This window comes from Miniopterus schreibersii (genome assembly GCF_964146895.1).
Source record: "Miniopterus schreibersii genome assembly, chromosome: 15".
Classification (NCBI taxonomy): domain Eukaryota; kingdom Metazoa; phylum Chordata; class Mammalia; order Chiroptera; family Miniopteridae; genus Miniopterus; species Miniopterus schreibersii.
The window spans coordinates 11,218,405-11,232,801 of NC_138115.1; the positions used below are offsets into that span (position 1 = coordinate 11,218,405).

Sequence of the window (14,397 nt, forward strand, 5' to 3'; positions counted from 1 at the left end):
ACCTGGCCAAAGTCCAGTTAAGCCATTACCTGGCTGAGTAAAACAGTGGACAAGTTACCCAGCCTTTCCGAGCCTGTTTCCACATCTGTAGAAACAAGGGTAATGTGGCCTAATTCCTAGAGTCATTATGGGATTATAGGTGACAACAGATACCTTCCTTTTCTCTGTGCCTGTCACTGCCCCTTCAATATAAACACGTGCTCAAATCCTCCCTCTTCTCTCGTGGCCGCTGCTGCATCGATGCCTTCTCTCCAGTCCATGTTTGATTCGCCTTTGGATCTCATGTCCATATTCTGGTTATTGGGAATCTTGCTAGAAGGCTTTCCTGTCCACACTTCTCTTTGTAATGTTGAATTTACTCTCTGGTGGAAGCAGCCTGGAGCTCGACTGTGCTGGTGACAAATTGCAGGCCCATCCAGCTTTTCAGTTGGCAACATATTTGCCAGACAAATGTAGACGGCGCTTTCATGCAGGGAAGCACTTTGTTAGTGCTTCGAGCCTCTAAGGGACAATTTGAGTTGGAAAAAAAGGCATTGGAACCTTGTACAATACTCACCCCATTACACAAGGAAAACCCAATAAGTTTATCTGACAAAAAGGTGAGGGTATGCTTTTGATAAAAGAAACCCAAGCCACAGGGCGCCCTCTCTACAGAGACAAGATGTGTGGAAGTTTACCCTTTTGTTTATTCCTTTTAGTAAAGTTTAACTAATGTGCTTTGAATGCATTCTCTGTGTACTTTTCTTGACTCTGTTAGATGAATTTAGAACTATTACGATTACAAAGTAAAATTATGTAAGTGCAGGCAGCTTTAACTAAAATCTGATGAAAGAATGGGATACTTGGCTTACTGTTTTGAAATTTATTGGTACTACATGTGCAATCTGGAAAAATTAAATTTCTAATGCATGAAATGCTTGTCTGGAGTCTGCCCCTTAAAAGGTTCAACTCAGTTCCATTCAAACCTATATACTTGGCATTCTTGATACATGCTGAATAAAATTGGTAAGGGTATAGCCTCCGCCTTCTGGACCTCACTGGCAGGCTCTGTGTTCCTTAACTTTGTGACCTGAGTCCTTATTTTCTAAATATAACTATTTTAAGCCCCTTTTACACATATTTGAAACTTAAAATAAGGTAAATTTGAAGACAACTGGATAAAGCCCTGCTTTATTTTCAAGTTACATATAACCTATAAATTTATATGTCTCTCTGAGACATACCACACCTCTACAACATGTGTGCCATTTATCATTAAGCTTTTTATGTTTGGTAGGGACCAGAGGTTGCTAATTGTGGTTCCATAGGTCTAATGAAGATCACAGGGTTATCATCTGAATCTTCCTAATTGAGTCAGGCTTTAAAATTGGGATATTTCCCATAAAGTGCAGATCTTGGGCTTCTCTTACAGCACTGACGACCTGGCTGCCTGGGCCCCATTCCCACGCGGCTGCTGTGGGGCAGGGTGGGGCGTGTGTTCTCCAGCCGCCCTGTCCCCGCTGCTCAGCAGTGAATGCATGTGTCTGCAGACTGGCTCGCATCATGCAAATACGCCCTTGGCTCTTAGGAAACTTGGGTTCCTGAGCTCTGGTTGCGTCCACCAGGGGTGTGTGTAAAATTTTCATCTTTAGAGTAGATGGATCTTGAGATACTGTTAGGACTGGTGCAGTTGAAGATGTGTGGAGGGGGGATTAGAGGGGAGGTCATTCCAGGCAGGAGACTAACTTGGATGCTGAATCCCACGAGTGGGCAGTGACAGTTTTTGAGGTACATCCCAGTGGTTTTTCTCTAATAACATTTGAACTGCTTAAGGAGGGTGCAGACTTACTTTTTTTCTTATAAGTGAGAGCAGATTTAAGGTTAAGATTGTTACTTTCTTGCATTCTTGTAATCTGATATGCTTTAGAGTAGGGAAAAGAGGAAGTTATAGCTGGTAAGACCTGGGAAATGGGCATATCTAAGGTTGCATCAGTGGGCGACTGTCAGCTTTATGAATTTATCAATTAAAACTCTGTATGTGTGTGGGGTGTGTGTGGAGTTGTGCGGCTGTGGAATGTTTATGGTATGTATTATGTATGTGTGGTAGGGTGTGTGTGTGGGTGTGCTATACATGTTTGAGGTGTCACTGTATGTGTTGTGTGTGTGTGTTGTATGTGTGTATGTTTGGTATGGTGTGTGTTGTATGTGTGTATGTCTGGCATGGTGTGTGTGTGTGCATGTGTGTTGTATGTGTGTATGTCTGGTATGGTGTGTGTATGAGTGTTTGGCATGGTGTGTGTATGTGCATGTATGTTATATGTGTGTATGTTTGGTATGGTGTGTGTGTTGTATGTGTGTATGCCTGGTATGGTATGTGTGTGTATGTCTGGTGTGTGTGTGTCTGGTATGGTGTATGTGTATGTGTATGTGTGTATGTCTGGTATGGTGTGTGTGTGTGTGTGTGTGTGTGTGTGTGTCTGGTGTGTGTGTGTGTCTGGTATGGTGTGTGTGTATGTGTATGTGTGTGTGTGTTGTATGTGTGTATGTCTGGTATGGTGTGTGTGTATGTCTGGTATGGGGTATGTGTGTATGTGTGTATGTATGTGTGTGTTGTATGTGTGTATGTATGTGTGTGTTGTATGGTGTGTGTGTGTCTGGTATGGTGTGTGTGTGTGTGTACGCATGTAGAAGGGATAAATGTTCGGAACAGCTGTATCACTGGAGTGAGCATTTAGATCTATCAAAGAAAATAAGATTGAGAAAAATGCCATTCATTCTGTATCGCCCAAAAGATAGTAAAAGCCTCTCACAGCAGTCGAGCCAGTACCTTACAGAGGAAACTGGGCCTGCTAGAACAGAATGTGGTGAATTTGACCAAGATTCCTTCAAGGGTAGATGTTTTGTGATCAGAGATGCTCAGTATCCTGTAGTATTTTTCAAACCAGACTCTCTTTGTACATAGGATTCCCCGTTAACATCCACACTTAAGGTGACATCTCAAAAAAGCCACTTTTAGAATCAAATTGCATCTATGAGTTATAACATCTTTTAAAAAATTTATGTTTATTGTTGAAAGTATTACAGATGTCCCCCTTTTCCCCCATTGACCCCCCAGGCCTTCACTGCACTGGTGTCTGCCCATGGGTTATGCATATGAGCACATCAGTTCTTTGGTTAACCTCCCCCCCCCCCTTCCCTCTGAAGTTCGTTAGTCTGTTGAATGCTCCCGTGTCTCTGGATCAATTTTTATGTGAGGACTTGCTTCTGTTTTTCAGGACAACCAGCTTTTCCCTGCCAGGCAGAGCGCTGAGGAAGGGGGCAGCCCAGGTAAGGTGTTTTTGTTGTTGTTTTTTGTTATTTGTTTTTGTTTTATGTTGTTGGGAAATTTCAAATGGAGCAGTTTTATGTTCCTGGCGAGGCCATATTTGTCATATAGTTTGATGCTTCCTTGGTTTTCAGAATGCCTACCACAAGGGTTTATTTGTGTTCAATTGAATTGAAAACAGATCTCCTTCCAAAGGAAAGGCCCTTTTATTGATCATGACCTTTCCCTTTTGCTGGTAAAAGCAGGTTGAGTTGCCTTTTAAACAACCAGAAATCACTGTGTTTCTTTTCCTTGTAATCTTTTATTTATCCCGTTCGGAGGCCTCATATGCTTAAAAATCAGTATCCCGTGGAAATCATAAAACTGCCTTTCCTTAGAAAGAGTGAAGGGCGCAGAACACTGTTAACAAATCACGCCCGTGGCCCGCGAGAGGGGCGTCGGCCCCTAGCTCCCGCCTCGCCCTCTCCAACGTGCCTTTCCCGGTGGTTCCAGCTCGTCCTGTGAGTTCGCAAGGGAGGAACTTTAGCCTTTATTTCATCTAGTAGTGCTCTGAGAAAACTACAAGCACTGAACTGGGATTATATTAGCTGGAAGAATCATGAAATTAATTTCCTTCGAGAAGATGGCATTTCTGGCCAAACAGAATATTGCTTCAAGTAATAGAACTCCCAAATGAAATTGGGGAGCGGACCTTTCCCTCCCCTGGGGGCATGAGATTATTGCATCCTGATTCCTATATAATTAATATCTGAACGAGCAGCTTGCCCCCCACTGTGCCAGCCACTCTGCTCCCTGTTCTGTGCGTCCTGCTCAGAGTGCCTCTGTCTCCCACCAGAGGGCCACAGGTCTTCAGCCAGCGGAAGTGTGGGAATAAAAGAATTAATGGATTGGAACGTATTCCATAACTCCCCAACTCTGCAGCTCTATTTTTAAAATAGCTCATAAACTTCTTATCTGCTTTTTCGCCTGGATTTCCTCTGTGGGAAGGAGAGCTGTGCCCACCTTTGGCTCCGCCTCACAAAAAATGCTTAAAGGGAAATGGGAGGTTGTGCGACTGCCTGTAATTCACCCTCATAACACCCCAGAACTGTCCTGGGTTTGTGTCGGAATCTGTTCTAATATAAAGAACCTTGTGGTCAGCAATACAGCTGCTTCCAGGTAGATTAAGTTGCGCATCCTTACAGACCTAGGAGGCCAGTGCATGTTGCTTTCCTTAGTCAGAAGTACTATCACTGGGAGCGTGACAAAGGCTGAATGGATACATAGGGAACTCTATTTTGAAATTTCTAAGGTGGTATAGTAAGGTTTGTAATTTTTTTGAGTAACTAATTTAAGTGCCCATCTTTCTGAATTCAAATCCTTGTGGACTGTTTTGTGACCTGTGCTGTGCTCTAGGTAATAAAATTGGGAGATAAGTCAGTAACTGATTTCTTAGTGTTAAGTTTTGGAAAACATACTTTCTAGGTTACATATGCCTTACACAAAGCTTTCGAACCACAAATGGGCACAAAGGGGATGTTGAAACAGCAGCATGTGCTGCTAGGAGGTGAGAGCTCCAAGAGTAGAATTTATCCAGAGCCCTGGTTGGTTTGAATAGTTTGCAATCAAAGGCAAAAAGTTAGCCACTGTGGAGAACCTGGAGAGGAAGTCTCACTGGTCACCCCTACGGTGTCTTTTGAATCAGAGGGGGCTGGCCAGCACCTGGTGAACCCAGCCTCCTGGTTTTTACCCCCTACCCACAGCCTCCTGCTGGGGACACACCAGCCTCAGTTCCCTGTACTCGTGATGAGAAAACAGTGCAGGGCTAATTCCCTCCGCGCCAGGATTTTACACTTATCTGTTGGAAAACAAATATAAGTACAAAATCAAAGTACGAAACTTATGTAATTTCTTCCAGACATGTGCTTTTTTATTTTTAAGGGGCATATTCATTGCTCAATGTGTTGTTTTTTCCCCCATAAAGTTAAAATAGCTTTTTCCCCCCTTACCGATATGGGCATTTGGGGTAAATTAGAGAGTAAGATTCACCTGAAATTTGAACACTTGGACATATTTAAATTTTGTAATTTATTTCCAGATGTCTTACTATGCATTTGGAAACAGGCAACATTTAATCTAATATGTATAATATTCCATATGCAGTTTTGTAACCTATTTTTCACTTAATATTATTTCTAGGTGGATAAATATTAACCTATTCCATTGTTTTAAAAGACTGCATAGTATGCCGTTTTATAGGTATACCTCATTTTAGCCAGTCCCCTGTTGACGGACATTGAGATTGTTTCTAGTTTTTCAAGATTACAGAAAACAGTAGAACAAGCCTCGTCGTACATACATCTCTATGGACCTGACAGGTTGTTTCCTTGGGATATAATACTAGAAATGAAATTGCTACATAAAATATAACATTAAAAGTTTTTTTAAAAGTTGCTGCCCTGCCTTTCAAAGAGGTGCGCATTTCCACTCATCCCGTCTGAATATGAGTGTCTCCAGTTCCTTCTAACGTGCCCAGCTCTGCGCAGTGGGAGCCTTCTGAAGCTCTCTCAACTCGAAACAAACAAAGAAACGGTTCACTGTCATATCTGTTTGCATTTCTTAGATTACTCATGTGGTTGGTCATCTCCCCATTACCGGCCATTCCGATTTCTTCTTCTGGGAATTACCCATTTGTATCTTTTGCCCATGTTTCTGTTGGGCTTTTTGCCCTTTCCTTACTCTCTGCCATTGTTTCCTGTGAGTTCTGGAAAAATGTGGTTCTTCTACGGCATCTGGGCTGGAGCTTGTCAAGAGAGTGTTGGAGGAGAGCTCGGCATTAAAGCGAAAGAAGAGCGACCGCGTGGCCCCCTAGGTAACCATCCAGCCCCGGTTGCTCAGCGTCCCCTGTGTAAAGCAGCAGTCATTGCTTAGAGTCCCCTGCAGTAAAGCCAATTGCTATTAAAGGGAAGCATTCACCCGCGTAACTTCCGAGGGAACTCGTCGGTGCCATTTTCTGTTTTAATCTTCCCTCTTCACCCGGTTGGCGAGGGAGACGTGTCTGCCATAGGATTATGGGGATGGCCGGGCACATGACACCCAACACGGGACAGGGGAGAAAGCAGGTGCTCACGTGCGCAGAGGGGAAGAAGCGGAACATGGTCTTCTGTGAAATGAAGAACACAGTCGCTGTGACCTGGGCTTTGACGGGGACTCGTAGGCGATGAAACTGGGAAGGCGAGCTGCGGCTGGGTGGGGAAGGCTTCTCAGTTCTTTCCACCACTGGAGGGCCCGGCCCAGGGGCCCATCTGGCAGGTTCAGTACGTGTGTGTCTAGTGCATGCACCTGATTGAGCCTCAGGACCTTCACAGCGAAGGAAACCCAGTTCGGCAGGAGGACAGTTTCAAAACTGCTGAGATCCTTTGCTTGCATCTCTTAGGAACTATGAGGGAGAGCCATGTATCTCAGACAGGCGACACTAATAAACAAACAAGCGAGCGACCATCCCACCCCTACCCACTTCCATAACTTTCACGACACTGATGTCCCTTTTTTGTCCCCTAAAAGTAAAAGCCAAACAGAAAACGTCCTCTCCTCCGCAGCTGGCAGACCTTGGTCTCTCCTCTTCTCAGTTTCCTCAGTGCCTATCTCGCAGCTAGATTTAACCCGTCCCCAACCCGCTGCACCCCCCTCTCCATTTCCACAGAAGTCCGGGGAAACTGACTGCAGACCCTGAGCTGTCCTCGGGCGACCACGGGTCAATGACGATCACCCAAACACGCGTGAGGGATGAGTGGGCCTTCTGCGGAGGAGACCGCGGCCGCTGCTGCGCACCCGCGGGTCGCCCCTGCGTGCGGGGAGCTGGGTCTACCGCAGAAACTCATCCTCTCATTTTCAAAAGAAATTTGGTCATTCAGGATTCTGTTTACCTCCTCCTCACCCCACCGTTGTTTCTTCCAAACCTTGAATCATAAACTTGTGGAAAGCACTGTGAATAATTTATATCCTTTTATTACACGTTGCTTAACTCCCTTTGGGGGAAATGAAGAGAAACATTTGTCTCTGCTGCTCGCTCTCCTGTGGACAGAGACCACGTGGGCCGCGGGAGAGAGCAAAGATTGACGACCGCAGGAGCTGTCATAGTGGAGCAGTTGATTGACCCATAATTTTGATGATCCAAAATACATATATTTAAAGCCGGAGTAGTGCTAATGACACTAGAATGGAAATTCAACATTTCACCAACTCCCACTGAAACCTGTCTATCACCTTTCTTTTCAGTGCTCAGTGGTATGTTTTCTTCCCTACCTGTTTGATTGATTTCCTGTGGAGTCATCCTCAGAATGTGTACACTCGAACGCAGAGCTGGGATGACCTGGAGCACGTGATGGTGCCCTGCTGCTGGGATGAGGTGACATAGATACACTCAGATCCTACTGGTTTGGTCTTTCTATGTGTCTAGCTTCACAGAAGCAGTTGCTCAGTATCCGTCTTGGGCCATTGAGATGCTCTGGCTCATTGGGCTGGTCCACAGCAAATATTGTTAGAACCTGTCACCTTCGCTCCTTTACTTCTGGCATCACACTGTCCAAGTTCCAATCACCATCCTTCATAGATTCCTGCAGTCTAGGAGGTCTAGACTAACTGCCCTACCTGGACGCACTCTGAGCCCCCACTACCCAAATCTTTATTTTTCAAAGCATAAATGGGATCATAACTACTACTAATACTACTGTCCCCTACTTAAAAACCTCTAAATGGCTTCCCATCGGTCAAAATCCTTGAAGTGGCCCACGAGACCTTGCATGGTTCCTACCATCATTCCGTCCCTGTCACTCAGGCCCTTGGATTCCCCAATCACACTGACCTTTATTCAGTTCCCATATTCACTCTTCTCAGTCTCACCACAGGGCCTTTGCACATGTGGTTCCCACAAACTATAAACCTCGGCTTCAGTGTTATTTCTCCTGAGATACTTTTTTTTTGTTTTTGCCTCTATACTCCCTAGCTGGGTTATCTTTGTTGTAGATCCTCCTAGTTCCAAATACCTCTCTTCATATACCTTACAGAGGGTCGGCTTTATATTTGTGAAGTCTTTTGGTTAATATCTTCCTCCCTCTGGGGGGAGGCCTCTGGCAGGGCCTATCTTTGTTTGACTTGCCTTGATTATCTCCAGCACCTAGTACAGTGCCTGACTTTGAAGAGTGCATGATTGGATGCATAAATGAAATTGAGTATAAGTTTAATGAGAACATGGGCCTTACCTTGTCTTTGAAGGATTTATCTAGCTGACAAATCCAAATGAATCTTTATTGGCAGAGGTAGGAAGGCTAAAAGCAGCCTGTAGCAGCAACTACATCCCTTTCATTCTGTGTAAAGGGGGGCACACTGGTGACAGTAGTTTTGGGCGAATGTAATGACAGTCTCTCTGGGGCTGCTGGAAGATTGCTCCACTCTGTTATGGGGTTCACAGCTATGGAGTGTGTATTTCTCTCCTGTGCCCCCTTTTTTAAGGGACTTGTCATGCACTTCCTATTAGAATGACTTTTGGATATTTACTAGCAAGTTGTGTACCAGTGAGCTTCCGTTGTTTCACTGGCCCATCCCAATTAGCTCCCTCGCTTGTCCTTACCTATCTGCTTAGGAAATGTCAAATATCTCACGGGGAAGAAAGATGCAATTTTTTGTTTGATTTTTTCCTGAACATCACTTCCTGTTTGAAAGGGGAGAAGTGAACAGTTTTAGCAGGTGAAATGCATGCTCTGTTGGCTGCCAGGGAAGACAAGAGAGGAGAATTTTGCTAGGTGAGCTTTCTGGGTCTCGGGTCTGAACATCTGCTTGTTTCTTGGGGCAGATTTTGTTTAAGACCAAAACAAATAACTTCCCTTCCGTGGGTTCCGACCCCTGGGCGAAGAAAAAAAGGGAACTAAGCTAGTCCAACAGCAACTGCTGGGGAAGTTACTGTTTTCTCCAACCTTCTGGGAGCCCCAAATAATTAGCTGTGCAAAGAGCAAGTTGGAATCAGAATTCCCCTCCAGGGTTTTCTGTGTCCAGCAAAACAAAGCGAGCTGAGCTGAAAGACAAATAAACCCTGTGAAGGAAAGTGAGTGCCAAGCCTCCTTTCTCCTGCCTAGCTTCAGCTCTGGTCCCCTAGATGTGTGTCCTCGGCTTCCTTGTCTCTCCTAATCCCCCCAGGCCCCTCAGCATGTGTTGCCCGAGGGAGTTTTCTCTTAATTAGAGAAGCCAGTAGGCACTCTCAGGAGGAGGCTGGCCTGTGTTTTGGGATTTGTGCAGGCTCTAGGGGATCAAGTTGGCTTGTGGAGGGAGATCTCCCTTCCTTCCAGATTTTCTGATGTTTTCAAACAGAAGCTAGAAATCTGGACTTTTGTATGAAGTCACCTGATTTTAAAATGTTCACTGCATGTTTTGTTTTGTTTATAAACAACATGCAGGCCCAAAGACACCCACGCATGCACGCACGCACTTCTGGACACCAGGCCTCATAAAAGTGCCGATTGTATTTCTCCTGCTTGCACCTGCCTTCCCAGGACCTAGCACAGTGCCTGCCACATAACAAGCTCAATCATCTCTAGACTGATATCCGTAGGACACTCATACTTGCCAGAGGGAGCCAGGATGAGCCCTCTAAGGGTTATTTGTCCTTCTAAAGAGGAGGCACCAAGCCTGGTATACTGTGCGTCTCCAGGGCAGGCATTTGGAAGGGTGGATATGGGGGGGCAGGCATTCTTTTACTTCTGCACAGCATTTATCCTTTCCTCCATCTCTGAGCTGGGGAACTGTTCCTGTTCCCCATCACCATCTCTTTATGGGGAATTACTCTGCAGGGGGCTTTGGTGAGTTGTGGTTGTCATGGTATTTTATTGTTTGGTATCCCTAAGCAATATGAAACGGTCTATATTGGGCATTTTTCTAGGACTCAGGGGTGCTCTGAACTGAGGTTCACAGAGTCATTGTTTGGCTTCCCTAACTAAGAGCAAGAGTGGTGACTCACCATCAGCTTGGGGTATAATTAAACCCAGGGCTCCGGAAAGCAGAATGCTGTGCTATAGCCTGCTGGTTATGCAACACTTTTGTGTGTGCTACAAATACTTTATTATAGGCATTGACGTGTTAAAGCTTAGTCTGTGAAAGACACAAAAGCCTAATTTAACAAAGTGGGGCAGCTCTCCACAATAGTTCCCACCTGATGGACTTGCATATATTAATGCTTTTAGCTACTGGGGGATCCTTTTAATCAGGAGAAATGGGCAAAGGGAAGGAAGACTATGGGCCTTCAGAAAAACCAGATTACATGCTCATGCCCTGCTCTCTACACCGGTTTCTTCTTAATGTCCCCTTGGGTTTTCTTCAGGCTGTCATCCTGGCTGAAACCCTCTTGCTCTGGGTAAATTGTCCTCTAACGGGGAAAGTGTTGCAAACTGGACCCGGTCTTGAGAAGTGACGAGCAGCTTTCTGAGGAAATCCATAGCAATCCTTGCCCGAGCTCCACTTGCTGAGGCGTCATTTAAGGACCCCTCTTTTGGCCTTTTCTCAGGTTTGTGAGATGGGCAGGCTTGTCTCAGTCTCACGGGATGAGAAAGCAGGCTCAGGGAGGCGAGTGACTTGTCTGAAGGGACACGGTAGCCATGCCTGGCTGTTGTTTCTAGTACCGTCTGTATGTTAGAATATCTTGGGAAGCTTTCCAACACAATTTCTTGGGCCACTAGCTTGTGGCCTAATGTCTCAACCAGGGGGAGGCTGGGGATCTATATTTTTTAAAGTTCCCCACATCACTGTGATGTATGGTTAAGACTTGGAAAAATGGCCATACATTACACCATACATCACACCACATCTTTTGAAATAAATCAAAGTACAGATTCAGTTTGGAGATTTCAGTGGTTGGCTTGCTTTCCCTGTTTCAGCGCAGCAGTCTCCTCTTCCACCTTGGGGGCTCCAGGAAAGGCTTCCAAAGACGGTAACGTTTCGCTAGGTGCTAATGAGTGGATAAGACGGGGACCGAAGAGGGCATCGAAGCAACATGATCCACAGGTGCAAGGCACAGAGCTGCCACCAGATTGAAGTGCCTGGGGACTGGTACAAGGTCAGCACCTGGACAGCTGGTGCCAGCTGTCCCATATATGCTATCAGCTGAGTCCAAGTGGAGACTTTCCTGGGAGGTCCCACTGGCAGGACAGCAGAATTGGCTTGAGCTGTGGAGCACAGACTGTGCGCCTCACGGGCCAGTTTCCTCCACAGTCCGCTCCAGGGCATCCTCAGCTGCGAGCTTCTGCCTGACCACTTGCAGCAAGATGACCGAGCAAGGTGCTGAAAGCTGCATAGGATTCCTGTCTGCAGGCGCCTCAGACTCAGCTGCGATAGGATCAGAAATGACAGTGGATAGAAAATAACTTGATACAACACAGTGGGTGCTGAAGCAGAGGGTTTTTTTGTTAATCCTCAGACAAGGATATTTCTTCCACTGATTTTTTTGAGAGAGTAGAAGAGGGAGGAGGGAGGGGAGAGAGAGAGATGGATGTGAGAGAGACACATCCGTTGGTTGCCTCCTCCCTGCATGCATCCCGCCTGGGGCCAGGGATCCAACCTGCAACCCAGGTATGTGCCCTACAGAGAATCGACCCTTCGACCCTTTGGTGTCCAGGTCGATGCTTTAACCAGTGAGCCAGGGCCCAAAGCAGAGGTTTGAAGTGAAATTAGAAGCTCTAGCTATTTTGGGGAGTTGGCTATAAATCAGAAGTGCTTTCCCCTAGAATGCTTCCGCAAAAAACTATATGGATTCTTGACCAGGGAGGTCTGTTCACTTTCTGTGGAAAAGTAAGTGCCTTTGATAGTTGAGACCCAGTGACTAGTCTTTTCCCAATAATTCCAGGCTACCAAATGAATATGTCCAAGGAGTTCCTTCTGGAATAATATTAGATGCTCCAGTCTTAAGTGAAGTGTGAGTGCAGTGAGTATTTTTATGATGGTAATGTGATGGGTGGGCCCCAGTCAGGAGCCACTGGGCTACTGTTTTTGAGTCCTCTGTTCATTGCCTCCAAACGAGAGGAATCCCTCTCATGTTACTCCTAGGGAGTGGTTGATGAATACTAAACTCTTCAGCAGGACTCCAAATGGCTATTTAGAGCACTATTTCTATTCACTTTCCAGAGCACTGAGGGTTTGAATTGCCTTTAGTTCTATTTACGTGTTAAAGACAACTAGAGCCTGACAGTAAAGTAAAACCACCCAATTTTATTCTGGAACTATTGCAATAGGGGAGAGAAAGCTCAGTTAAGAATTGGGTTTAATTCCGAATGGAGCCTGGACAAGTGGGGCTTTATGATGGAGGAGCAGACCGGGTCCGAGTGGGTGGGAAATTACTAAATGGGTGGGGTGGTTCTTACTGAAGAGACCTAACGGGACCCTCACTGAACGCAGGCCAGGTGACCAGGTACCGAGGGTGGGGATGAGGAATTTGATCAGATACTGAGGCTGATCAGGTATTGACAGTGTCTTTCCTCTTCGTCTTCTTTTCTGAACTGATTTAGCAAGTTCTCTTCATGACTGGGGCATGTGGACCCCACCGGGATAGAAGCCAAGGCTGAGGCCTAGAGGCATCGGAGGAGCATGACTGAAGTTTAGTAAAGTACAGAGACTTTGTCATACAGAAGCTAGTGCTCATTTCCTCAGAAGGTGTTTTGTTGGGTAAGAACTGGTTTCAGAAAGCAGCCATGGGGCAGGAAGGGAAGGAGAATTGCAGTTTGGGAAGGTGAGAAAGTTCTGGCAGTGGGTGGTGGGGATGGTTGGACAACAATGTCAGTGTGCTTAATGCCACTGAACTGCACACTTAAACACGGTTAAAATGGCCTAGGCAGCTTTGGTGGGTGGTTAGAGTGTCAGCCCGAGCACTGGGGGTCCCGGGTTTGATTGCGGTCAAGGGCCTGTGCCTGGGTTGCAGGCTCAGTCCCTGGCGCCTGTCTGTGCACGTGCGGGAGGCAGCCAGTTGCTGTGTCTCTCTCACATCGATTGATGTTTCTCTCTCTCCCTTCCACTCTCTCTAAAAAGCAATGGAAAGAAATATCCTTGGTAAGGATTTAAAAAAATGGTTAAAATGGTCAATCTATGTTCTGTATATTTTACCATAGTAAAAAGGAACAATCAGTGCCTAATAAAGTAGAGAAGCCACAATATCAATGATGATGCTGACAACCATGATTTTCCCAGGTTGTGCTTCACAGCAGGCGTTGTGCCAGGCACTTTGCAGTGATTGTCTCCTCTTCACAGAGGAAGACATGAGGACCCCAGGGCTGCCTGGATGGCCAGGGGTCACAGGAAGTGGCAGTCTCATTCCAGAGTTCTCTATCTTTGCTTATGCTCGGACTAAGCCCCCTCAGAAGACAGTCCTTTCAGTCTGAGGCTCCCCCACCTACCAATAAATAAATGCAGCAAACAACTAAAATGAGTCAAAAGGACCCAAATTTCACCTTACCAAATGACAGCAACTCTGATGTATGCACCGACCTTTACACAGCGAAGAGGCGGGCTCTGATTTCTTGCCCGCCTTTGCAGTTCAGCCGTCTGGCTACACAGGAGGGTGGAAGTGCTGCTCGCTGAATGCTGGTCAGCGGACCATTCCCTTCCCTGGGACGGGGCTGTGAAAAGGCCACCTTCCACTTAGGCTGTGTGCTCCTCGGGGGGCAGACGCCTCTTCCCACTCATCTTTTCTTTTTTTAAAATGCTCAACATACAGTTATATTAGTTTCATGTGTACAGCATAATGATTCAACATTTATATACCTTCCAAAGTGGTCACCGTGGCAAGACAGATGGTTATCTGTCACTGTACAAAGTTATTACGATATTATGACTATATTCCCTGTGCTGTGCCTTACATCCCCATGACTTATTTATTTTACCTGGAGGTTTGTAACCCTTAGTCGCCTTCACCTTCTCACCCATTCTCCCATACCCCTCCCCTCTGGCAACTATCAGATTGTTCTCTGTATCAAGCAGTCTGTTTCTGGTTTCTTTGTTTGTTCATTTGTTTTGTTTTGTTTTTTTGATTCCAAGTACAAGTGAATCATACACTATTTCTTTTTCTCTGTTTGACTTATTTC

General features: G+C 45.7%; 1 protein-coding gene across 4 annotated transcripts in view; it reads left to right on the forward strand.

Moving 5' to 3' along the window:
* FHIT (fragile histidine triad diadenosine triphosphatase) overlaps positions 1-14,397 on the forward strand; it is a 1,252,819-nt gene that overhangs the window by 405,249 nt on the left and 833,173 nt on the right. For all 4 annotated transcript variants that reach the window (XM_081159589.1, XM_081159593.1, XM_081159590.1 and 1 more), the window contains one exon: positions 3,255-3,306. The gene's annotated coding sequence lies outside the window, so the exon portion shown is untranslated. The remainder of the gene's footprint in view (positions 1-3,254; positions 3,307-14,397) is intronic.